This window comes from Cavia porcellus, unplaced genomic scaffold (genome assembly GCF_034190915.1).
Source record: "Cavia porcellus strain 051 isolate PalLab524CR breed Dunkin Hartley unplaced genomic scaffold, mCavPor4.1 scaffold_20, whole genome shotgun sequence".
Taxonomy (NCBI): Eukaryota; Metazoa; Chordata; class Mammalia; order Rodentia; family Caviidae; genus Cavia; species Cavia porcellus.
Window position 1 is genome coordinate 12,345,361 of NW_026947503.1, and position 25,486 is coordinate 12,370,846.

Below are 25,486 nucleotides of genomic sequence, written 5' to 3' on the forward strand. Positions count from 1 at the left end.
AGGCAATTCTTTTTAAGATAGCAAGAAGCATTAATGGTAACCATTGTTGATCACCTTGTATTTTGTTTTTACATTATGTATTATGTCCACCCTTTAGATTTGACTGACTCTGTCCTATTATGTCACATTTGGTTTTACTTTCTTCAAAAAAAAAAGTAATAAGAACAGTGGGAGTAATAAAACCCAAAATGTGTAATTGTCATTGTACAAAAGAGAGGAAAAGAAAGTGCTCTAAAGGACATAACTGCATGTATATTTAAGTGTATAAGATAGGTAGCCCTATTATCGAGTTTTATTGGATCACTGAACAGAACTGTTTGCAGTCTCACTGTTTGAATGTCCACTCTATATGCTTTAATTTTGTAACTTAAACAATTATTTCTAAGATGACAATATGTAATCTATTAACTAGTGATTTCCTCTGGTTTATTTTTTTTTTTTTGAAATTCTGTATAACTTGTACCCTTTTTCTGTTTTTTTTTTCTCCTTAAATAAATTTTTTTAAAAAAAGATCATATAGTGATTTTTGTTCCAAAGTGAATTTTTATTTTAAAAACAGAATTTAAATGTGAAGCAGTTACCCTAATACACATACAACGTTTCAAAGAACTATCCATCTAAGCACAGTTTGCCAATCTGCTTTGCTCCTACCACTCAGTCAGGAAACCGGTTTTATTACAACAGCTTTTTTATGTCTAGATACAACTCCCTGATACTGATGTGCTCTTAATAATGTTACTGCAAAAATGTCTCTCCAGTAAAAGTCAAAAGACTTCTCAGCTCTGAGATTAAAGTACAAGTCTTAGTTACCCTTTTAGTTTTCTTATACTTTAAAACTCTTATTTTTCTTTCCGCTTACTTTTTGTAATAAAAACTACATGTGAAAATTGTTGTTACCTCACTAGGGTGAAATATATTTGATAAAATCTGCTGCTTCTGCTATACAGATGAAATAATACATGTAAATAAATCTATCAATTTGTTAAAACACATTGCTTTCACTTAGATGTGGTGCTTCACTTATCACTTATCCAAGGAAAAATTACGGGCTTCAATTTAATGTATCTTGCATACAATAACTCCTTTAGCTTTTGTTAAATGTATTCTATTCTTTAACAGCTTTTGCCTTTCGAAAGCTTTATGCCTTCTAGTTTTGAGTGATATTTAAATTGTACTAATATAACATGCAATGTCTCTGTGTAGAAAAAAAAAAAAAAAACAATTAAAACAACAAAAATACACCGCTCCACTAAAGTTCAAGTATTTCTAAGTTTTTTGAATAAATGTTTTAAGTTGTGAAATGAATGTTAATAATATTTAAGAAAATAAAAAAGAAAAATAAAGAACATCTGGATTCTCTTCCTTAAATTTTCAATCTTGAATTCAATGTGTTTCAAATTATCAGTTTTGTTTGAGTTCACTTTCCTGGTTTTTGTTTGTTGCTTTCTGTTCATCCAGAGATATTCGGAGCTTATAAATCTGACCTACTAATTCATCAAAAAGTAAAGGAGAAAATGCTTACGTTCAAGGGTTCTATTATATATTATGATGGATATCATTAATAACACTGTTGTGTAGCTGAAAAATTGCTAGGAGAAATTTTAAGTGATCCCATGGATTTAAAAAATATGTGTACATACATCTGCATGCTTGGTTTCTATATGCTACATGATAACTATATAATTTCAAAAGCTATTTTAAATATTTAGTTGTTTGTAATTTAATATATATATATCATGCTGCATATAATCATCTGGGGTTGCTTTTCAAGTTTAACTGCTAAGACTCATTCACATTGATGCCTGTCACTATAGTCTATTTATTCTATCAGATCTACAATACAGTCTTACATGAATATGCCAAGATATACACACTTATCCATTTTTCCATCACTAGATTACTTTCATCCTTTCACAGCTCAAAGTATCCACAAATATTTATTTCCAGTTTATTATGTGTAAAACTTTCTTTTGCTATATACACAAAATGAAATTTAAGTTATACATTTTTCCAACATAGCTGATGCATGTAAAATTTGCTGATTATATGAGAAATTTAGATAATTTAGTCAAGCCTACACATAAAAATAATAGTCACTTGAGTGTAAAGTCAATGTATCTAAATAGTAATATCATATCTAATGTTACCAAAGTAACATAAATAATATAACCATACAGAAAATGTAAACAAAATAGCTAAATTTCAGTATCTAATTTATGATAGTAAAATAGCAGAAAGAGTAGACTTATGTCCCAAATCACTGAAATCACTCAAAAGAATGATCCCTGGGACTGTCTCTATATTATACAATAATGTGAAGAATACAAATAACTGAAGTAATTTACCTTACAATATTATAATGATTTAACAAGAGAATATTGAAACAATACAGAATAGAATCTTAATATTATAAAGACTGTATGTTAGTTTTCTTCTGAATTTGTTTTCTATCTTTGAATGGATACTGTAGTTTTCTAACTTTAATTAGGTGTTCTAGGTCTAATAACCAGGAAACCAAATTTTCATTATAGAACTGACACAGGGCCACAATAAGATGGGAACACCACACCTTCCTCCTGGTGTAATGATTGTATTTTTTTAACATAGATACCAGAGGATATGCAATGCAAATATAAGGAAATTTTGCTTTTGATAGAGTATCTAGTGAGTCAGAACAGGTTAGCATTTATTTATTTATTTAAAGAGAATAAAACCAAATAAATAAAATAAATACAATGAAATCAAAACAATGAAAGCAATACAGGACTGCAAGATAATAGGAAATCAACAATGGCTGCCATAATATACCCTGTTATCTTCAAAGTAGCTGCCCATACTATCAGATACAATGACATCAAACAAAACAAAACAATAAAAACAAACCAAAAAAACAATGGAAATGATGCAGACTTCAAACAATATAATAGAAAATTGACCTGACTACCATAATGTCTCTGGTTATCTTCAAAATAGCTTCTCAGATCATCAGTCATAGGCAAGTAAAATTAACCAAACAGTGAAAGAAGTGGGTTGCTTCTTTATTTCAGTTATTATCTTTTCAGAAATTTCAGGTGTGTGACTTCTAACTTCTATATCACTTCTGTATCCCTTGAACTTCTCTGAGTGAGCTGGATGTCTGAGATTGTGTTTTGCTCCTTCACTTGATATTATCCTGTGTTTTTCTGAATGAACCCACTACTACATCCTGGACGCTACCTGTACTGGTTACCAGTCTCTCAGTGTAATGGATTGGACCAGGCACCTGGGTTCCTCTGATGAGGAGGCATTAGAGCAGTGGTTCACCATTATTTCCGTGATGCCAGTGGTGTCTCAAGACATGGTTTCTTCTCTGGGCCCACACTGGGCTCACTGTATCTTTCTGGGCTGCTCGTACATGGCCTCACATTGTGGCTTCCTATTAACTCCATTTGTTCACAGGTTTGGTTCAGCTCTGATATTTCTTTGCTGATTTCCTGTCTAGTTGATCTGTGCCTCTGTGACAATGGGGTATTGAGGTTTCCCGTTATAACTGTGTTACTGCTCATTTGATTTTCTGTGTCTACCAATAACTGTTTATAAACTACGTGCTCCTGATTGATGCACATATATTTATGATTGTTAGAATACTTGTGCTGTCTCCAGTTTTCTCACTGGCCCCCAAAACTCTTGTGTTATTATTGTTCGCTTTGTCTTATAGCTATTGATTGATTTCTCATGGTATCTTACAAGTTTTTTCATAATGACTAGCTGCAAGTTTGTCAAGATCTGAAATTCTAATCTTTCCTTTGTTGAATCTATTGTGTATAGTTTCAGTGGAGGTTTTGATCTCCTGGATCTCTGTTTAGCTGTTTCATGTATTTCATTTCTCTTCTAATTTAGGCATTTTTTTGTTTACAGCTTTTCCTAAGCTCATCTATTCTTTGACTTTAAGCATCACTTCTTTTTGTACCCAAGAGATTATTTTCTCAATTGCCTTTTCCATTTGTTTTTTTCACTACTGAAGGCATTTTGGAAATTTTGTAGTGTTTGACTTCCAACTTCATCTGTCTTGTTGAGTTCCAGGCCTGCCCTCGGTAGGTTTGGGTCTGGTGTTGTAACCTGCCTCTGCATTTGCCATTCACCAACTTCTCTTTTTGGTTCTGTTGTGTCTTCTATGTTGATGTTCACAAACGTCCCATGATATATAGCTCCACCACTAGCATTGAGGCCTCTCTCAAGGAGGAAATGAGATGTCCATTCCTCAGAGGTTTCCTTCAGATGTAGTTGGTTCTTTATAGCTATCCCAAGAACCAAGCTTTTTCTGGTGTTTACAGTTTGTGATAATGTCCGCATTACATCCCAGAGATGTGCTGGGCGTGGAGCTGATCTTGGCTTGTAGATGTGGGGCTGGGACTGGTCTTCTGCTGGTGGAGTGCTCTAGGACCCCACTGCTGTCTCTTCACTGCTGCTGCATCCTCACTGATGACTTCACCCTCCAGAGGAGTGTGCACATCTGTGCATCAGGATGTTGCCCTGGATCTTGGTGCATCCTTCTGTTTTACACTCTTCCAGCTGCCCTGCTGTTTGAAGGGAGGTAATGGAGGATGCCCTGAGTGTGAACTCACTGTCTTCCAGCAGGCTTGCCTTCTGGGATGTTTAGCTTTTATGTAATAAAAAGTATAAACAACTTGAAGAAATAATCACACCTCTTCCACCTTGAAACAAGTTTCATGTACTACATTTAATACACATTTGCTTTGAATATAAAGATCATATTGCAGCATAATATGTGGTAAATTAATAAATACACAAAGAAAAAAGAATCATCATGTAATGCATATTCACAAAAGTACCTAAGAAAGAATGGATTAAACACTGACTGAAAGAAGATATAGTAAAATATTACTTCAAATTATATCTGACAGGAGAACTATGAATACTTTTAAGTTTTATTTTGGCATTATTTTGTATAATTCATTTTAAATAAAAGATGTATGTTTGTCACCTAGAAACACAACACTAAATAATTAGAATTGTGGTAGCATAAATTGGATGGAATTTCACATATCACTTTCAAATCAATGTCATAAAGTCTTAAGATGTTTATTTTTAGTACACATTTGCATTGCAGAATGTTTACATTTCTTGTGGGGGCTGCTACACGTACATAATGAATCTTAAGTCAGTTTTAATTCTCTTTTCTCCCCTCCTTGTGCCTCCCTCCATCTCTTGTTGTTCTTTCCATTTGAGAAAAATCTAGCACCCTACTTCTTACTTCTTTCCCTGGAAGTAAGACCTATCTAGAAAACAATCAGCCTTAAAATCTAGAGAGGAAAAATGCCCGCCTTAATCAGCCTATTCACACCATACCCACCATCACTGTTCTTTTGCCCAGTAGTTACTTTGCAAGCAGGCAAAGCAAAGATGTTTAAGCTTGCATTTCTGATTTGTTCCACTTAATATTATGGTGTACACATTTTCCTACAAATGTGTCAGGTTTGTGGTGTAGCAGTACTTCATTATGTGTTGCGCAGTAATTAAGGAAATTATGTTTGGGATAGTTAAAGAATTTGACTTTAGATATAAGGAAGAACTAATGAAATTGGGGAATATGATTGGAACCACGAGCCAGATAGACGTGGATTTGGGTTATGACTAAGACTTTGCTCCTCTCAGATGAAGTAGTAAATATGTATCTTAAGGATTTTAAGAAAATAATTTTAAATATAAAGCTGCTTACTGAGTGATTGACTCATCGAATACAATTATGTAAAGGAAGACCTGCAAAAAACAAGTCATCTTTAATTTAGCTTTCCTCTCAAATTCTCACAGCTATCTACATGAAAATAACACTTGTCTATGAATAGCACAGATCAAAAATGTTTTCTTGGGGATATTTAATTCACTGCCTCATTAACTGACTCCCCAAATACATTTCCTAACTTTCTACAGTTTGTTCTTAACCCAGCATCCAAGAAGATCCTTTTAAATATAAATCAGAGCATGTAGCATCTCTGCTCAAATTCCTTACATGCTTCACAATCTCAGTTGTAACAAAAACTCAGAAAAATATTGGTAGGAGTATAATAGGTGTTTGTATAATATAGCTACTGCAAAAACATCATAGAATTTCTATGAAAACAAAATACACATAACTAATATGTGATCCCCTAGCATCTCCACTTCAGAATATATTACAAAACAAAAAAGACATAAACTCTTGACGGTTCATTAACAGACTCTTGTTCAATGTAGCTGTTGTAGTCAGAGGTTGTACACAGAGAACAATTCGAATCAGGACATGGAGTTTATAATGTTATTTTTATGATGGTCACTGGGGCTTAACACAAGAAAATACAGGAAATCCATCCATAACACCAAAGACATAGAATATTTAATCAAGGGCCTAAATCCCACAGCAATGTCCCACATGAGTCCAGATGAAAACCCAGAGCTCATGACAATATCTCCCACGAGTCCAAATGCAGGTCCAGAGCCCACAAGAAAGACTTACACCAGTGTCTTTTACAGATCCATGCTAGGAAGACCCAAAAGTCAGCGTAGAAGCCAGAAAGTCTATGCCAGTGGGGTGAAGGAGCTGTGCTGGTGGGATGAGGGTTCTATGCTGGAGCCAAGAATTCACACTCACAACAAAGACCAGGAAAGGCACCACAGCCAACCTCAGTGACACAGAGGCCCCAAGCTCCTCTGATGACAAGCATAGTTGGGTACACTCCAGAAAGCTAGCGTGAGGATTTTATCCTGGAGACGAAACAGCACATGTCTTCCCCTCTGGAGCCAGGAAGCAATGCTCAATGTGAGGACCAAAGCTTCTCCAGGAGAACCAACGGCCCAAAGAGCAACTCATAGGAAAACCCACAATGCCTTAATGGAATAACACATTAATGCCTTAACATCTTGACGTATATCTTCTTCTCCACCTGTTTATGCTGGCAACTTTCCTCAGGTGGAGGATCTTTGCTTGGTGCCATGCTGATGTAATCCAGCTGGCATTAAATTGACCACCAGTTCTTAATCCATAACAGCTCAAAATAAATGTAGTAAGATCCTAAATGTTACTGATGGATAAACGAGTTTTAAAAAGTAATGTAGACATATAGTGAGATATTATTCAACCACGAAACCCAAAGAAATTCTGCAGTATGAGATAACATAATTGACCCTTGAGAACATAAATGAAGAATACTAGTTGTAGTTATAGGAAAAAGCCAGTTACAAATATCGTGTGATCCACTTGTATTAAATATGTAGAAAAAAATTCAAATTCATAGAATCAGAGAGTGGCATGCTGGATGCCAAGATCTGAGAAAATGGGGCATTGATAATCACTGGGTATGGAGCTTAAGTGGTTTGAGATGGATCAGTTCTAGCAATTTTCTGCACAATACGGTGCTTATATATCAATTTTTCAACGAAACCTACTTTTAGGAACAGACTTACTACCATCGCTGGTCGGGCCTTCACTCTCTCTCATGATAGTCCTGACATCCTAACAAAACACGGTCTTTATTTTGTTGCCATGTAACATCATTTTAATCCACATTGCCTTTAATACCTCCTACACTTTATTCTACATGCTGTAAAGGTGATAATGATGATGAATTTCCTTTCTGCTGTTGACCTAGGTCAAAACAAACAACTCTAGTATGAGGATGTAGTAAAGGAGAAATGAGAGGGAACTCATGGTCTTGACCTTAAAATGACTAAATTTGTCAACAAAAATATAGAATGACAGAGATTTGTCAAGCAAGAAAATTTACAATAATACTCCAAAATGATGAACATCATGTCCTTAGAAAATAGTGCCAATAGTACTGATGATTCATTCCTTAAAGGCTCCCATGTGACAGTAATTAATTTCTTTATTCAGAAATCTAAACTATTGCCTTGTTCCTAATCAGCTGATTAAACTAATACATAAATGAAGAAATAAATGTTTTCCAAGTCCTTAACAGCTATGGTAAAAACACTTCTTATATTTCTATCTTTAATGCATAAGCTATATTGGAGTAGTACTTGGAACATGAATGGGAACAACACACGCACATGTAAATGAAATTGTTAGACACCAATGTTTTTTCCATAAAGAATTTTTTTTCTTCTTAAGCTAAATATTGTCCCACATGTAAATGAAGTAACCCTTCTCGGTGCCCAGAGCAGCTCATATAGGTTTTCTAATTTTCCCCTCCATATCATTTTTTACCAAGATAATCTCAAGTTTTGTCATATTATCTAGCAACTCTGAATTCATTCCCAGTACATTCAGTGTGGATTGCTGTTGATGACAATGTTAATTCTGATTTTACTTTTCTCCAATGCCATTTTTCATGTTCTCCCTTCTCTCTGGGGTGAGCAAATGCTGCACTCTCAAAATCCTTTCAAGTGTGTATCTTACAGATTAATATTCTTAGGAATCATCTTAAAATCTTGGTAAAACATATGACTGTGTCTTAGGTGGAGTTTAGAATCCTGGATTTCACCATGTTCCCAAGACCCTGATGCTATACACATGTGGAGTAGACATTAGCACAAGTGCCTTGGCCTGAATTGTGTAGCTTTTATTTGATGCTCCACTAAACCTATCATTTACCTTTATACTTCAACTTACCAAATTAAATTATAGTCATCATTTTCTTTCTGAATTCTTCATTCCCTGCCAGCATTTTGAGTGCTCACATATTCTTTGTGTGTGGATGTGCAAATGCATTTAATATGTCCAAGACTTGTGCACCACTGTCTCATGTCACCTATTCAGTCACAATATGATTTTGTCACATCAAATATTTTGTCATATTTCAGCTACTTATATGATACTTCATCATTCTAAAGAAGGCTTTGTATAGCCTGTTTCTTGTGTCTAGATCTTTTCCACAGATATCTAAATGATTCACTGGCATTAACATCTTTTGAATATTTACTCAAAGCTTAGCAAAGGCACTATTTTACTACTGTGCCCCATGCAAGAATTCTGATATTTTCTTAAAGGAGTTGTATAATTTATATATAAATTACTTCTTTCTCTCTTTACTGGTGCATATATTGTATTCATCATGGTTATCCATTTTATGTCTGCATATATTTGAAGTGTCTCAAATGGTGGTTGCTTATTAAAAAAGAATAAATGAATCCTGGATAAACCATAAACAGCAGATGCTCTTCTACGATTGTTAACAACTTTTGCCAAGCCAGTAGGCCATAATTTGAAAAATTCTATATATATGCCAGATGAATCCAATTCAATATTTACTGTGAATGCAGAATAATTGCTTTGTTCCTACTGTTACTCTGGTAAATTCCCAAGCAATCTGCCTGAAATCTGGTTAAATTCCCAAAAATATATGACTCCAGAAAATTATTCAAATTATTTCCTACAATTTGATCAAACTAGTAATAACACAAAGGTCAGATTATATCTAAGTGTTAGTGGCATGGAATGTTTATCACTAGAAGGACATTTCAGTTATTTGAAAATGTGAATTTCTCTTATTAAAAATAAAGGTAAATATAATAAAACAAAGAAAAGGCTAGGAAAAAAGAAACTGATAAATGCAGATTATAGAAGATGAATTCAATTTTTATCATTGCTGCAAATTTTTATCTAAATGGTAGTGCAAACAACTGATTATCTGGTTTGATACATATTTCCATTAGCAACAGTTTGGACCAATTTGTGTCATGGAACTTAAGTGACAAATTGGTCATCAGGAATTCTGGCAGATCTTTTTGGCCAATCTGTTCTAAGTCTGCTCCAAGGCATCCACAGTGAGGTATCTTTAGAAGTGCTTCAGTTTGGAATTTGGAATTCAGTAGTGAAATATCATGGCACAAATTTAGGTAAGTTTCCTCTTTATAAATTCCCTAATCCTAGTTCATATAATGCAGAATTTCTTTGAGTAATAAGCAATCCTGAACTTTTTTCTGATTGTACAAAATTAATACATAATAAATTTTGAATGAATATTGATCATTGGAACTGAAATAACTTGAGGCACATTACTAAGAACTATCAAGTTCTCTTTAATTTAAAATAAAGGCAGTAAAATCAATCAGTACTCATTACTAAAATGTCTTTGCATTGTCAGGTGGTAAGTAGTTGTATTTTGAGAGATTTGTTAAGTATATATCTTGTGCTATATGAATTTACATATTTTTCAATATCAGAGCAAAAGGTCCTAGAATGTATCCCTTTACTGCCTATATGGAAGCTTTGAAATGATTTAAATTTAATACAATTAAAATATTACTAAGGTATTCAAAATGAAAACATGACTTCCTAAAATAAATATTCTATCATCTTTTAACTGATGATAGTTTTGATATACAAAAATTGTTTATTCCCTTTTCTTATTGATCTTTTTATATGCATGAAATATTGCTTCATACAAGCAGAAAAGCTTTCATAAAATGAGCTGCTAAATCTCAACTGTGCAGTTTTCATTTAAGATAAGTGGCATCACCATCTACTAAGAGATTGTTACAATGTTTAAAAATTTTTTAAAGAAGCTAGTATTGGATTATTGTTCTCTTAAAATAATTTAATGACCATTGAAGTCAATAAATTATAACTTTTCAATAAGCTATAGTAACAATGTCTTGGAAACATAGGGATAATAAAATTAAGAACAATATTTCTAAGTAAATTAAATCCTTGAATTAAAATATTTAGCAAAAAGTACAATGTTTGCTTATAAAACTGAACTGGTACAGTGTATCTACCACAACAATCTATCTCTTATCAACGTGGCAACCAGACACATTTCTTTAAACAGGTTTCCAGATATACAACATACTTTTTCTTAATATTTTGCAACTTGAACATTATAACACAGCAGGGAGACAGGATCTTACTTTGTAAATATCCTCATCCTGTGCAAAAGGAGGGCACAGAGGTGGTGTGGTGCTATACCCACCCTTGTTGGACGTTAGCCTGCTTACACTATAAGGGAGGACAAAATGTTTGCTTTCCACCACCACCCTCTTTGCTCTGGTTACTTTTGTTCACTGCTCCCTCCAAGTGTCGTTCTGTGCCAACCCACCCTGCCCAGTCAGCTGTTTATGGATTGAAACCTCTACAAACAGGGAACTAAATAAACCTTTCTTTCTGACCTTAAAAGAAAATTAAAAAAAAAAAACTGAACTGGTATAACAGTATTTCTAGGCTGGAGTGGTAGTTTAATAATAGAGCTTTTAATTGGCATGGCCAAGGCACAAAACTCAATGCCCAGCACCATAAATAGTTTTGAACTATTGAGTAATTCTGTATGAATAACACAAGTTAAGATTGGAGAGATTCACAAGAAGAGATTCACAAAGTTAGTCTCTTAAGGAGACTAAATTTTTAGAAACTTGTAAACAGTTTTCTCTAATTGAACCATTATAGTGATAAGAATGATTTTTAAAAAAACTCAATTGGTGATATTTTGAACCCATTATTTCCAAAAGTTTTACTGTCTTCTTCAATGACAATAAACCACAATAACATTTAAGTGATTATAATTTGTGCAAGTATACCTTTCTATATAGGAATATGTGGATACCTCTGTGGGTTTGTCAGTGTTCTTAACAGATAAAAGAAAGAGACAGAAAAAGAGAGAAAATGAAAAAGAAAATTACTGGAAAAGAAGAATAAATTTGGAGAGCTCATATTTTCTGAATTCGAGACTTACTGGAAAATATAGCACAGTAATCAACACGATGTTTTATTGAAGTGAGAAACATATAGATCCATGAAGCAAAACTGACTCAAAAGCCCTCCCCCACAATCCTTATGTTCATGGTTAATTGATTTTTGATATGAGTGCCAAGACATTTCAATGAGGAAGCAACGGCTTTCAACCCAGAATTCAGGCAAAATCAGATTATCTGTAAGTACAGACTAAAGCTGAACCCCCACCTCGCACTTTTACTAAAGCTAGCTCAGAACAATTTATAGCACTACATTCAAAAGCCTAAGTATTAAAACTCCTGGAGAGAAACAAGGAAGTAAATCTAGATCTTATTGAATTGGGGACATATATGAAACCAGAGGTACAAACAAAAGAAAATGTTTCGACTTGCTAAATTTTTAAAACAATTTTGTGATATGTCCATAATGTGAATAACTAACCTACAGTATAAAAAAAAGTGAGAGAAATTATTTGTTAATCATGTGTCTGAAGGCTTTTATAGCCAAAATAAATAAGAAACACAACCTAAAATTAAAGACAGTTTACTCAATTGAAATACTGTCAAAATGTGAATAGAAATTTTCTAAAGAAAGTATAAATAGTCAATTTATAAGTAAAACATGCTCAATAACAGCTGTAATCAGGAAAATTATAATACAAATCACAATGAAATATAATCACTTACTATAAACTATAGTAAACATTAAATTAAATTAAAATGAAATGAGAATCAGAGACATAGGACTCTGACAAGTGGTATTAAGATATAAAGCTATCCTAAACCTCAGAGATTTCTTGTAAACATGAATAACAGTGCAGGCACTTTGTAAAAAAAAAAAAAAAAGCAAGTCCTTGAAAGTTATACATGGAGATTATAAAATCCCACAAGACCAAGAAGTAAAGTCACATCTACAAAACAATTTGTTCATGAATGTCTATAGCAGAATTATTGAGACTATCCAGAATATTGAAACAATCCAAATACTCATTAAATAATGAATGAAGAAACACCGTGGTATAGCCATAAGGTAATAATACCATGAGGTATGATCTATGCATACAAAGAATGAAGTATTGTTGCATGCTACAATGCGGATGAACTTTGAGACTAAATTAAATAATACAGTCCCAGAAGATTACATAGTCTATGATTTATATAATCACGCATGATATATCAAAAATAGACAAATTATACAGCTGGAAATGTGATTTGTGATCACCACCAAGTGCTAAGACAAGATAGAATGGAGTTTAGCTGTTAATTTGTAAGGGGCTTCTTAATTAGAATGACAAAAATATTTCAAGCTGAGATTATGACAATTCTTCTACATCTGGATGTGATTATATGAAAAATTGTGAAATTTAATGGAACATGTTACATAGATTAATTCTATTGTCTGTGATTTATATCTTAACAAAGCTGTTAAAATATAGGATAAAATTTGATTGTTGAAGTTTTATATATTAAGCCATACCAAAATTCATTATGGATGCCTACGAAGAAATGAAGCTAATTAAAATATTCATGGTTCCAAAGTTCTTAAGAATATTTTCTTAATAACTTTATCCCAAAATTTATAATAATTTATATATATAAGCTATATTCATTCAATGTTAATTCTATTAACACTATTTGATGGACTTTACAAATCATATTTAAGAACTGAATTTTAAAATGATCATTTGCAAACTAAGCCTGACAAATATTTAAATTGCTTCAAAATGTGTTAATCTATGTAACCTTGTGTGATAATTGATATCATAAACAAGCTTTGTATTAAACAATTTAGGACAATTCAATTGTTTTTCTTTTCTTTTTATCTCCCTTACATTTTAACGTGATTTACCTTTTTATTAATATCTCTAAAACATAATAATTACATTCATTTGGAAAACTATGTTATATGTATATCTATTATATGTATATTTCATCTTAATTAGTTTTTCTTGCCCTTCCCCTCCCATGCTCTTGTCAGAAAATACCTTTGAAATCTTCTTTTTTTCTCTTTAAAATGAATTAAGATATCATTAAGATAGTGAGAGTAAAGTGCTTGATGTGTTAGAATTATGGTGCTTCTTAATTTACACTCTGAGGGAGGAGTATTGTTGGTTCAGCATCCTAAAGCAAAGAGCAAAGCACTGATATTATGGGGCAATTTTGCTACAAGGAGACTAGATCTTCTGGGTTCTACATAATTGCATGTGTTTAGTGTGTCATCTTAATAGGGAGCATTTTTCCAAATTTATTCAAATTAAATACAATTCTACAGATTTTATTCCATAGAGAGTATTCTCATCAAAGTGTATAACAAAATGGTAAGAGCATTTAATTTGCAGCCAGTATATCTCAAGAGTATTGATATAGACCTGTATTAAACCTAACTCCAAATTGCAATAGCCGGATTAATGTGTTGAATTAACTATTTTTATCGGTTTTTTGGAAGATAGCAATATCTTGTCTAACATCAAAAAGATAATACATAGCCTAATAATGTTAATATTAATTTTATTGAAAACAGCACTGACATGATCATCACACAAGGTACCTGTTTCCCACTTTTCTCCTCGACAGTCTTAGGAGTCGGCCACCAATAAAGTGCACAGGTCACTAACTGTCTTTCCTCCCCTATTTCTTCTTGCTTTATTAGCACATAGCAGATGTCTGCTTTCCGAGACAGTTTTCCAGGCGATCTGGGCTGTGTTCCTCTTTGCCTTTGAATATTATGATGATACACAGCACAATAAAACTCAGTGAAAGAAATGATACTGTCGTTTTTCAAAATTGTTTTCTATCTGTTGTCACATATTATAGCTCACCAAGCATAATTTTGGATTCAAGCATTAAGAATTCAATCATTCTGCCTTATAACTAAAAGAAAAAGATATTGTAAAAAAATCAGCTACTGTAATGCAAAGATAAAATATGGCACAATTACAGGATTTTCTTAAGGGAATTTAAACATTAAGAACAGGAGAATTTGAATAAACCTATTTGATTTTGAATATTTGTTATAACATGATTTATTCATCTCCTAATGGCTCTGTCTCTCTAGCAATTCCTCCATACTATTAAGAGAGCACTTACCAAAACATAAGCTGTTTACTTGTGAGTCAGGGAAATTCACTTCCACAAAATGTCAAATTTTAATGAAACATAAGAAAAACAATTTTTATTAAGAGCTAGATGTCACACAATATAAAAAATTCAAAAGAGAAACAAATTAGGAACTAATGAGATGTTTAAAATCCAGTAAGCATTCTTGTTTAATTGATTAAAATTTATGCTGATGCTATTATGAAAATAAAAATTAGTTAGCCTAAACTAAAAATAAATATGAAACCATATTAAAATAAATTTTAAAGGATGAATAGAAAGAAAATAAAGGTCTCTAAAAGTGTACTTTTTTAGTAAACAGATATAACAAAATACAATTAAAAAATGTTAATTTATTTATTATGTTAGAGGAAATAAGCAACAGTTTTATAACTGGAGTTTAAGTTGAAGAATTACTGCTGAACTTTCCAGACCGGAAAGAAATGACATCATAGTCTAATATTTGATTTTTTTGAAAAATGGAAGCAAACCCATAAATCTCTTAAAATAACTTTAAATGACTTTAAAGGATATGTAGTAACAAGCATAAGCATTTTCTGTGAAATATCATCTTTCCAGGTTATAGTTTTCAAAAATTATTTAAAAAATACAGGATAATTTACTGTACCCTACAATATATTCTTCTTTAATAAGGCTAGTGGGTAATAGATACTTTCATGCATTTCTTCTTTTTGCTATAAAAAAAAACAAATTAGTTCAATCATTTCATTAAGTTAAGTTAAAGTAGACAATCTTATATGTATAGAGCAACCACAGTGCCTTGCATACAAATTTTGCATTCATAACTTATAAGCATAATTACTGGCCATATTTTTATGAAAGTTCAAGTCAGAAGGAATTCCAAAAGGATGAAGTCTCAAAAATAGTTCAAATTTAAATTGAATACCTCGATATTTGTCAAATAATGTGTTTAAGTTTCTGTGTTCTAAACTTTCTGCTTTTGTTTGCTATATTTTTGATTATTTCATGACTGGACAAATAATCCAATCTTTCCATATACTCTTCTATCAACACATGATAAATTTCCTTTAAATAATGATGGTCCTTGCTACACAAACTAATTAGCATTAATATAAGTAAATTTGAATATGAGAAAAATTGTTAACTAGAACACTAACATAGGTTTTCATAATATAAATTAAATATTTAAATATTTTATTGAATAGTTTTTACAAAAATTTTTGTCATTGAGTATCTTCCTAACATCACTATAAACTATTTTGAATAAAATAGTTGAAAAGTAAATTAAGATATATCCATGACTTGAAGTATTTATATAGTATTAAAATGTAAGGAGACTTTTCTTTCACACAATAATAAGTTAAGGTAGCTGGAACACTTTCCATTTAATTTTATTGCAACATTTCACTTGAAATCATAGCATTAATAATTCTTTCAAAGCCAAAATAAATTCACTAATGCTGTTGGGACAAAGACAGATCATTGATATTTAAAGTGTATTCCCTAAGCAAAAATAAAATTCTGTGTAAATAGAAACTAATCACAAACCCAGAGGCCTTCTTTCAGAGGAGTCACTTTCAGCTCAGCTGTCAAAATAACTCTTTGTTTCTTTTTGCTTTGAGCATAGTCATTCCCTATAATGTGAATCAACAAAATTAAATGTAAGTGATTTTACCACTTTTTAGTACTATCAGTTCAAGGCAATACAAAGAAACAGGAAAGCAACATTTTGTGTTTATTGTTAATACAATGTTGACCTATAAATCTCTACAAACATTTTTAGCAATCTCCAGAACTGAAGATCACTTTTTCAGATTTCCCAACAGAGTCGTTGCAAAGTAGATAAACTCTTAACATGATTGGCTTATTTTGGATTTCACTAGAACTTTCTAGAAGCTATCAAAAATAAACTCACATCTGTGAGAAATATCTTTTAGATATGGATTACACTGAAAAGGGAAGCACATTATGCATCCAGATGAAGTATGAAGGTTTCTCATATATAGAATGCCCCATGAAAATATATCCTTCGAAAGATACTAGTTTAGAATGCTGCTGTCCAATTCATCTAAGACTACCTACAAATGACTTTAGAGATTTCTTCCACACACACAATGGCTATGCATAGATAAAATTTCTACATATACATGTCTATTTATATGCATGTGTGTAAAACTACACATGCATGTAAAACTATGTATGCATATCAACTTGTATATATGTATGTGTTTACAGAAAAGGAAAACACTGCTCGAGTGTAGAATTGGCTAAAGATAGGAACTTTGAAATTTTAGTCTCTAGTTTCATTAATATAGGAGGAAAATAACTCTTCTATGGAGTTTGATAGATATGATAGGGGAATGAATAATACATTTTATTCATTCTCTCTGTGTGTATTTGTTTTTATATTTCTCAGTCAAATCAGAGGCAAAATTATCCGCTGGAAATGTGACAGAGTAAGAAATAATTACAGGTGGAGAGAAGAGAGAAACTGAAACAATATTAACAAGCCCCTTGAGATGAATTGTCATGAATTCAAAGCAAGCCCACCAGTAGGATGCTGGCTTTTCTATTGTAACACAGCTGCAGTTGAAGCCAGCATCTGGGTTTATTCAGAGCTGTAGTTTTACAAGTGAATGCAGAGGTATGACATCAGGAAATTGAGCTACCATACAAGCAATGAAGACATTATTATGCTGACCCATCACACTTATAATGTGTAAGAAGTTAACAACAGAGTTGGATAAGTGACACTGAGGAAGAGGTAGCATCAATAGCTTGTATGGCCCAGCGGGTTTAATTCCTGTATCACAATGCGGTACTGAAAGGAGAACACCTGGAAGAAAAAGGCATTTTGGTGACTAGGTGGTTAATTTTGAGATAATTGGAGAAACGCAGCACTTAGTACAGACAGTAACTACAGTATGATATTACACTGTGTTGCAAAGCTTGAGTAGAATTAGAATAACTGGAAGGGAATTTAAGGAATCCAGTGAACAGTCTTGAAAATTGGCTTCTTGATATTGAAATCACCAAATATCTATAATGGTATTCAGAGTGTGGCTGTAAGTTAGGTGCTAAAATCTCAGGAAGAGATGATAATTAACCAGAGCTATGCAAATTAAAGAAGACATGTGGTGCATATCATACAAAATAGATATAATTACCTGCGTGTGCTTGTTTGTATATCATACATTAAAATGTCTACTTTGTCAGAAATATATACATATCACATATAACATACATTATATATCCTAAATATGCCATATGCCACTTTTATATGCAATATATACTCTTCCACATATGTTTATCATTAATTTAAGGTTTGTAGGTATCATTACCGGTAAGCTATTTGAATAATGTCAGAGAAAATTAAGTGGAAATATAGTCATGATTTATAAAATCTATGCAATATTTACATATAAAGAAGATGTATAAATACGACTGTCCATACACATGAACAAGCCCACCAGTTAGAGAAGACAGAGTTGGGGACATTGGGTTTGGATAGGCAATGTTAAGAATGACACATATGGAGGGGCTGGGGATTTAGCTCAGCGGCATAAGCGCCTGCTTTGCAAGCAGGCAGTCGTGAGTTCGATCCCTGGTACCAATAAAAACGAAAAAGACAAAAAAAAAAAAAAAAAAAAAAAAAAAAGAATGACACATATGGGGCTAGGGATTTAGCTCAGTGGCATAAGCGCCTGCCTTGCAAGCAGGCAGTTGTGAGTTCGATCTCTGGTATCGATAAAAAAAAAAAAAAAAAAAAAAAAAAAAAGAATGACACATATTACCTCTCATCAGCCCAGGGCACGAAGGACACCGTATAAAACAGCATTTTTGCCTGAGTCACTTGGTAGCCACATCACTAACCTGCCTACGACACTAACATGACTTGCAATTTCTCCCAAATAAGGCTTAAATTCTTTACCTTGGCATTCAAATCCTTGTGCCTCTGCCCTACCTCCTTTCCCATGAGCCTCCTAGCAACCAGCCAATCAATACTGCTTATTCTCAAGCACATCTTTCAACTCGAGCACAGTCCTTGCTTAACTTTTAGAGATGCATTTTGACTTATTATTTTACCTCCTTTTTCCCTAACTAAATTAGGCTAGCCTCCATTTATTCTAAAATCTTCAGTATCTTCCCTGATGCTTGTATTTCTTCCAAGAAGCTTTCTGACTAGACTCATCTGCTTCTAGAGGTCTCAATATGGTGCTAAACCCTTTACAAGATAATTGCTTTTTTATTGTTCATTTTCTCAAATAGATTGGAATTTCGGTTAAACCAGAGACCATGAATTTATTCCAATGTTTCAAGTGTCTAAATGGAAGTCTCTGTCTTTGGCATTTTTTGATTACCAATGCATCATCACTAATAGAGGATCTGGAACACAGAACTCAGTACACCATGTTCTACCTTGGAGAATTGCATGTGTGAAGTGAAGGCTACATTGCACTTGTTATTTTACGTTGTACTCACTGGCAGATTGACATTTAACAGAAATACCGCATTTGCACTGCACTCAAGTAAAACTGAGTTCTTTCTGACTAGGAAATGTTTTTACTATGAAGAAATAACTTGTTTGCCTAAAACACGAAAAAATTACCTTCTCAATCAACACGTTGATAGTCTAATACTGACTTTGTAATGCAAAGCATTGAACATAACACACTTTTAAACAGATTGCCACATCTTTAAACTGAAAATGTTACAGGAACAAATGATATGTGCCTGGACACAGCATACAAATCCATCAAAATAAGTCTTGCCTCTTGTACACAGAAAATTTTGTTCCTATAACACCGACAAGACATAAACTGCGAGAGATGAAAATATATATGCTGACCTTACGACAATCAGGAATATTGGAAAATGTACTTTCAATCATTTTAGGACATAGTAAAACTGAAACTTTTGCAAAGTCATAAAAGCAATCCATGGGGTCATGAATAACAAAATTACCTCCTGAGATCATGTACACTATCACCTTGTCTCAAGTAAGGATCCAATAACCCAGTTCTAGTGAATGTCCAATATTCTTAAAAATCTTTTAAGCCCTGTTCAACATCTTTAAGGGAGTGATACAAAACAGACATTTTTGGAAAGAAAGGTCTTAATTATGTTTTGTTAGATCTGAATAGTAGGCTTTAAGATTGCTAGAAGTGAAATATCAGGGTTCATTTAATCTAAATCAATTCATTCTAGAGAAACAAAAATAACAATTAATTTTTCAGTATTTCATAGGAAATGAAGAAGAATTTTCCTTCCACGTCACTTTCCTAAATCTTATGAACAGTTGCTGCTTTACACAGGTAGATGTTTCTGCTTGTACATTATTTTTCCTGGAACAGAAGTACTTGGAGTATTGGAACTATATGTATGATTTCTCTGATGAAGACAAATAAACAAAATAACAGATAAATACAAAGCAGAAACAATAAATATGGCATATTCTCAGGGTCTGCCATTGTTATCTTGGAAATCTTGATTGATGATTTTCCCCGTGTCTTGGCTTCCAACTCCAGAATTATTACATATAAAAATCTGTGCTCTCAACTCTCCTGATTTTAGTATAGAAGACTAAGGATTCCCAAGGTCAGCATTCTCCAAGTTTTGTTGCTTGCATGTCCTAAGCTGAGCATTTTAGTACAATTTTCAGCTTTATTCTAAGCTCAATACATCATGATGTCACCAAATTTTGAGATTAGATTTTTTTCCTGATATATTGCCAATTATTCTTGTTCGTTTTCTCCTAAGGTCCTGACTGAATCCCGCTGGTTATTTCTCCTAGAAGTTCTGCCTTGGGTTCTAATGAAAAGACTGCAAACAGTATTTCACATTATCCAACATTATACCTCAGAACATTTGTTCTGGGCTTCTTGCTTAGTCTGCCTACCAAGGTGATTTCCATCTAGGTCTGACATGCTTTGTCTCACCTGCATTCCTATGTGTTACTCCAGATCTGAATTTCCACTCTTTCCCTCAATGCTTTCTTCCTAATGTCAATACAATGCTCCCAGATGTGTTCTGAAACGTGATTATCATCTCAGGAAAAAAGGCCTGAGACTCACTGCATTCATTTTCCTCTTAAAAAGTGGTACCATCCAACTAAAAAGGCTTTTATCAAGTATGGATAGAATAATATTTTCCCTTTTCTAAGATATTTTTGTTCTTTTAACAAAGGAAGCAATCAGAACTTTGGTGTGCTTTATTACCTGTAGCTGTCATGGTATCAAATATTTTCTCTTGCTAAAGCAATGCAAATGTGTAATTTAGCAGGAACACATCTACACCTCTGAGAGATATTTATAAATCTACACACATACAGTAGCTTTCCTCTTCTCAATACTGCCAAATTTTAACAGAAATTAAACTCGTATCTATAGCAATTTTCAGTTTTGGTCTTAAAAGCGGTGCCAGAATTTCTTATGGCAGTTTGCCTCTGAGCTCTGGGTCAGTTCTAGTTTCTACCAAATGTTGGTCTCCTTGCTTTCCAAAGTAGTCTTTTGTTCTGGTTTTAGGATATCTGCCAATGTCTTCATTTAATTCTGCTCTGGATCTTAGTGGAGATGAAGGTACACATGTTTTTTTGACAAACATATTAATCGTCCCTGAATTTCTGAATCTTTTTCTGTTTTTATCCTATTAAACTTTGCCTTTACGTGTGATTCTCTCTGTATGTAGATCAGACTTCCTATTATCATACCTGTGAATGGATTTATCTTTCCCTTTTGCTGTTCCTTTTTTTGCCAAATCATAGGAAACTGGTTTTCAAGATAAGGCTTTTTGTAACAGTCCAAAGGCTCACTATCATCCCCTGAATGCTTGAAATTTCTTCCATCTTCTCTAACCTGGTATCTTCATATGTTCATTGTGTATTTTCTTGGCTCATGGCTCCAGGGATTTTCACTGATGATGTCCCAGCTGCTGTACTCAGGTCTGGTCATTGGTAACTTCAGAGGCCTTTGTAGCCTTGATGATTCTGACTCAAGAATCAGTCTCATGACCTTTGCAATTCTGCCCAAATTGTTCCAAAAATCTCCTACTTTGGGAATTATTTGGTTATTTAAACCAGAAACAACAGAGAATATCATAAAACAAATAAGCATTTTTAATCATACAGACATATTTTTTAAGAAGATGGTTGTTTAATTTTATTTCTAGATAACTGATGAGATGACAGACCAAAAATGCAACTGAATATTTTTAATCAATGTGAAGGAACACATGTTAATTTTGCAAAGCAGTATGTTTTCTGCTCAATTACCCTGTATACAAATGATTTTATACTAAAAAACATTTGAAGAGTATGTGTGCACAGATTCATATGTTGATGCATTTAGACATAAATTTAAAAATTCATAATCCAATATAAAATTAATTCTAGGCCTGTGAGTAGAGTATTTGTAAAATCATGGCATGACTCAAAAATAATAGAAAAAATGTTATTTATTCTTCTTGCTCTAAATATATTTTTCAATAGTTCTTTTAGTTTTTACTTCAAATGATAAAAAATACACTCAAAAAGTGTAATTATATTATCTATAATTCTGTACTATTTCTATTGCTTAGTTTAGTGGTACATTTTTAAAAAGTATTAAGTAGCTTTTTAAATATTAGTAGTGACTTACCATAATTCTTTAATTTTGCTGCCAACTTAATAAGGACAACTAATCAATCTTTTGTAGAGAAGTTGGCCAGATTTTTTAAGAGGCCTAAAAGCATATCTAAAATCAATAAAGTATTTATAAATACTGACATGAAATTCTGTAAGAATTATTTGATATTTAACCAGTACTTCAAAAGTATTGAGCTTCTGCCAAAATTATCAGTGTTACTGATCAGAGGGAAAACTAATGCCTACAATTTTTTCCTATACGAAACATGGGCAGATTTATAACTTTATTTTGATATCTTTATTCAAAAAAGCCAATTTATAAATGTTTGTAAAGTATAATATTAAATATATTGATTTTTAATTTAAAAATTTACTCATTTTTACTAAATGAATAGAAAAACTGACTTTCTTAACTTGATATTCTTAGATGTTTAGAAACATAAATCTTAAATTTAATGCCATTAAGTATGAATGCATCAAATTAGAATGTTTGAAATATCTTTATGTTCACATAATCTATAATTATAAAATTTTTCAACTATAACAGAGCAGCACAAATACATACTCATAGATCTTTCATATACAATTTAAAATTTCAAAAATTCTCAATTTTACTGTGGCATGACCAAAGTCATCTAACAATTTCATGAAGGGAGGCCTCTGGATGTTTAAATACAAAGAGTGTTTTTTTTTTTGTTTTGTTTTGTTTTGGTTTTTTTTTTGTTTTGTTTTTTTTGTTTTTTTTTTTTTTTTTGGTCGCATCTGGATAAGCAGACTTTCAAAATGATTTCACTTTTTATATTAATTAGATAACAAAAATATTTTGCATCTATATGTCTGGTAATCTGAGTAACTCTTTTGAAGGTAACTACGCAAAATAACAATCTCTGTTATTTTGCTTGTTTTGAAAGTCTGTATTGGCATTGCTTTAGGTTTTTTGTCATGGTTATTTACTTGTCTCTTTTGTTTCTTGTATTTTTGTTTTGTTTTGTTTTTCCCTCTATTAAGGAAGGATAGATGTACATGCATAGGCTTATACATTCCTGGGATTTCTCCTAAAGGGTTTAAAAGAATCCTTTTTATTATGTGTGATGGTACAAACAGTTATTTTGAAGAAAATGAAACAATGAAACGTTATGGTAGCTACTGTTAATTTGCTATGATCTTGTTTCATAGCCCTATAATGCTTTTATTTTTGTCTTGATTGGTTTTAGTCTGTTTTCTATTATTTGATTTCAATTTATGTAAGGTTATGTATAGCTATTTTCAGAACAAGAGACATGACTTCCTATTGTCTGGTTTAAGGGCTCCTATTGATTTCATTCTTTTGTTTGGATTGGTTTTATGCTGTTCTATTTTGTTTGAATTTATTGTGTGTGTAGGTATGTGCAATAAGTTTAAAGAAAACAAGAGACATTGTGGTAGCCACTGTTGATTTCCCCCTGCCTTGATTTGAAATCCTGTGTTGCTTGCATTGTTCTGTTCTGATGTGCTTTGCTCTGTTCTGTTTTGTTTTGTTTTATTCTCTTTAAAATAAGAAAAGTTTATCTGTCTGATACAATGTTAAGAAAATCAGATTTCAGATATTTCTGGTGGAATTAGTAAAATAATTTCAGTTAAAAGGTTAGGCATATTTAAATTTAAAAATATTAGTTATACCTTGTTATATTTTCTTTTGATCATAATGTTAGTTCTGAAAATATGTCATTATTTCTCATTTTTATGTAGAAAAACTTGAAGAAATAACTTTAATTCCTTTCCCTGTTTTAGTATTTTTCTTATTCGAGTATCACTTCAAATACTTGCTACTGAAATTTAATTTGATTTTACGTGAAAAGAACACCTTAGGTAAAGCTGAAAAAAATCCTTAAATTCTGAGGAGGCTCACCAAGAAGTCGGTACCTCAATGTGTTTTTAAATATGTGTAATAATTTAATATGAAAAGAAAGATATTAAATGAAAATTTTCCTTTTTAAATTTTCATTTTTAAGGAAAAGTAGTCAGATGCCTAGAAGAACTGTCATAATTAGAAAATATGATCCTATACAGGCAGGGAGTTGTTAGTATAGAGCTGCCTATCTGGGTGACAGTATGTCAACATTAGCTCGACCCTCAATGCCAGAGGAATGAGAAGATAAAAGAAAAAGAAATATTCCTTTTGGTTCAAAAATCTTGATGACTTTTTCTAATATAATTAAATCCGCATCACATCCATCAATTTTTTTAAAACTAGGAACACTAATAGAGCAGGAACAGAAGAAGGACTAAAGTATTGAATGATGTGCAAATGAAAGAAACTTGCGCTGATCTAACAAATGCTGTTTGGAGTTCATTACAGAGAGACAAAAGCTACATAAGGATAATTATCTAAGACTTCCCATAAAACCTGTCCTTGACATTGTGATTTTACTCAGTCTCTTAGCTCAGGCTATATTTTCTACGCATATATAACTCATAAACATTTAAGCTTATCACATACACTGCACAGTGACTGGACTTTCGTCAAGTAAGGAAGGGAAGCGAGTTGCTGAGGGAGACAGTTGGTAAAGCAAGGCCAGGAGATAGCATGATGATCCAGGACTGACGGCTTTCAGAATGTAGGGTCAGGGGTCCCCGCGGAGAGGAAAAAGACAGAATAGAGGGCACACTGGACTTTATTAATATCAACAGGGAAATTCACTAAAAGCAGTTTCTGCCTTCTTAGGTAGACTCTGAAATTAGGGCAGTTAGAAACACAACGGAAGCTGAGAAAAGCTAGTAGAAAGTAACACAGCCACCTAACAATTTATTACAAAGAGTTAACACTGCGGAAACCGGAAAACAAAAGCCAAGGAAACCAGCTCCCCTTAACCACCTAACAGAATACGATGGAGACAAGAGCCCACCAAGAATCCTTATTTAATAAGTAAGACACACACACACACACACACAGGCACACACAAGCACACACCTGCAAACATAAACAAGCATATATAGTTTCATTTTAACATCCATATAGAATTGCATCATATGTACACATGTATACCTGTCTCTTTAATCATTAAGTAAGTTGCCTCCCTCTGAGCTCTCCCCTTCATTTATTCATTATGAAGAGAAAAGGAGAAACCAAATGGCCAGAAGAAA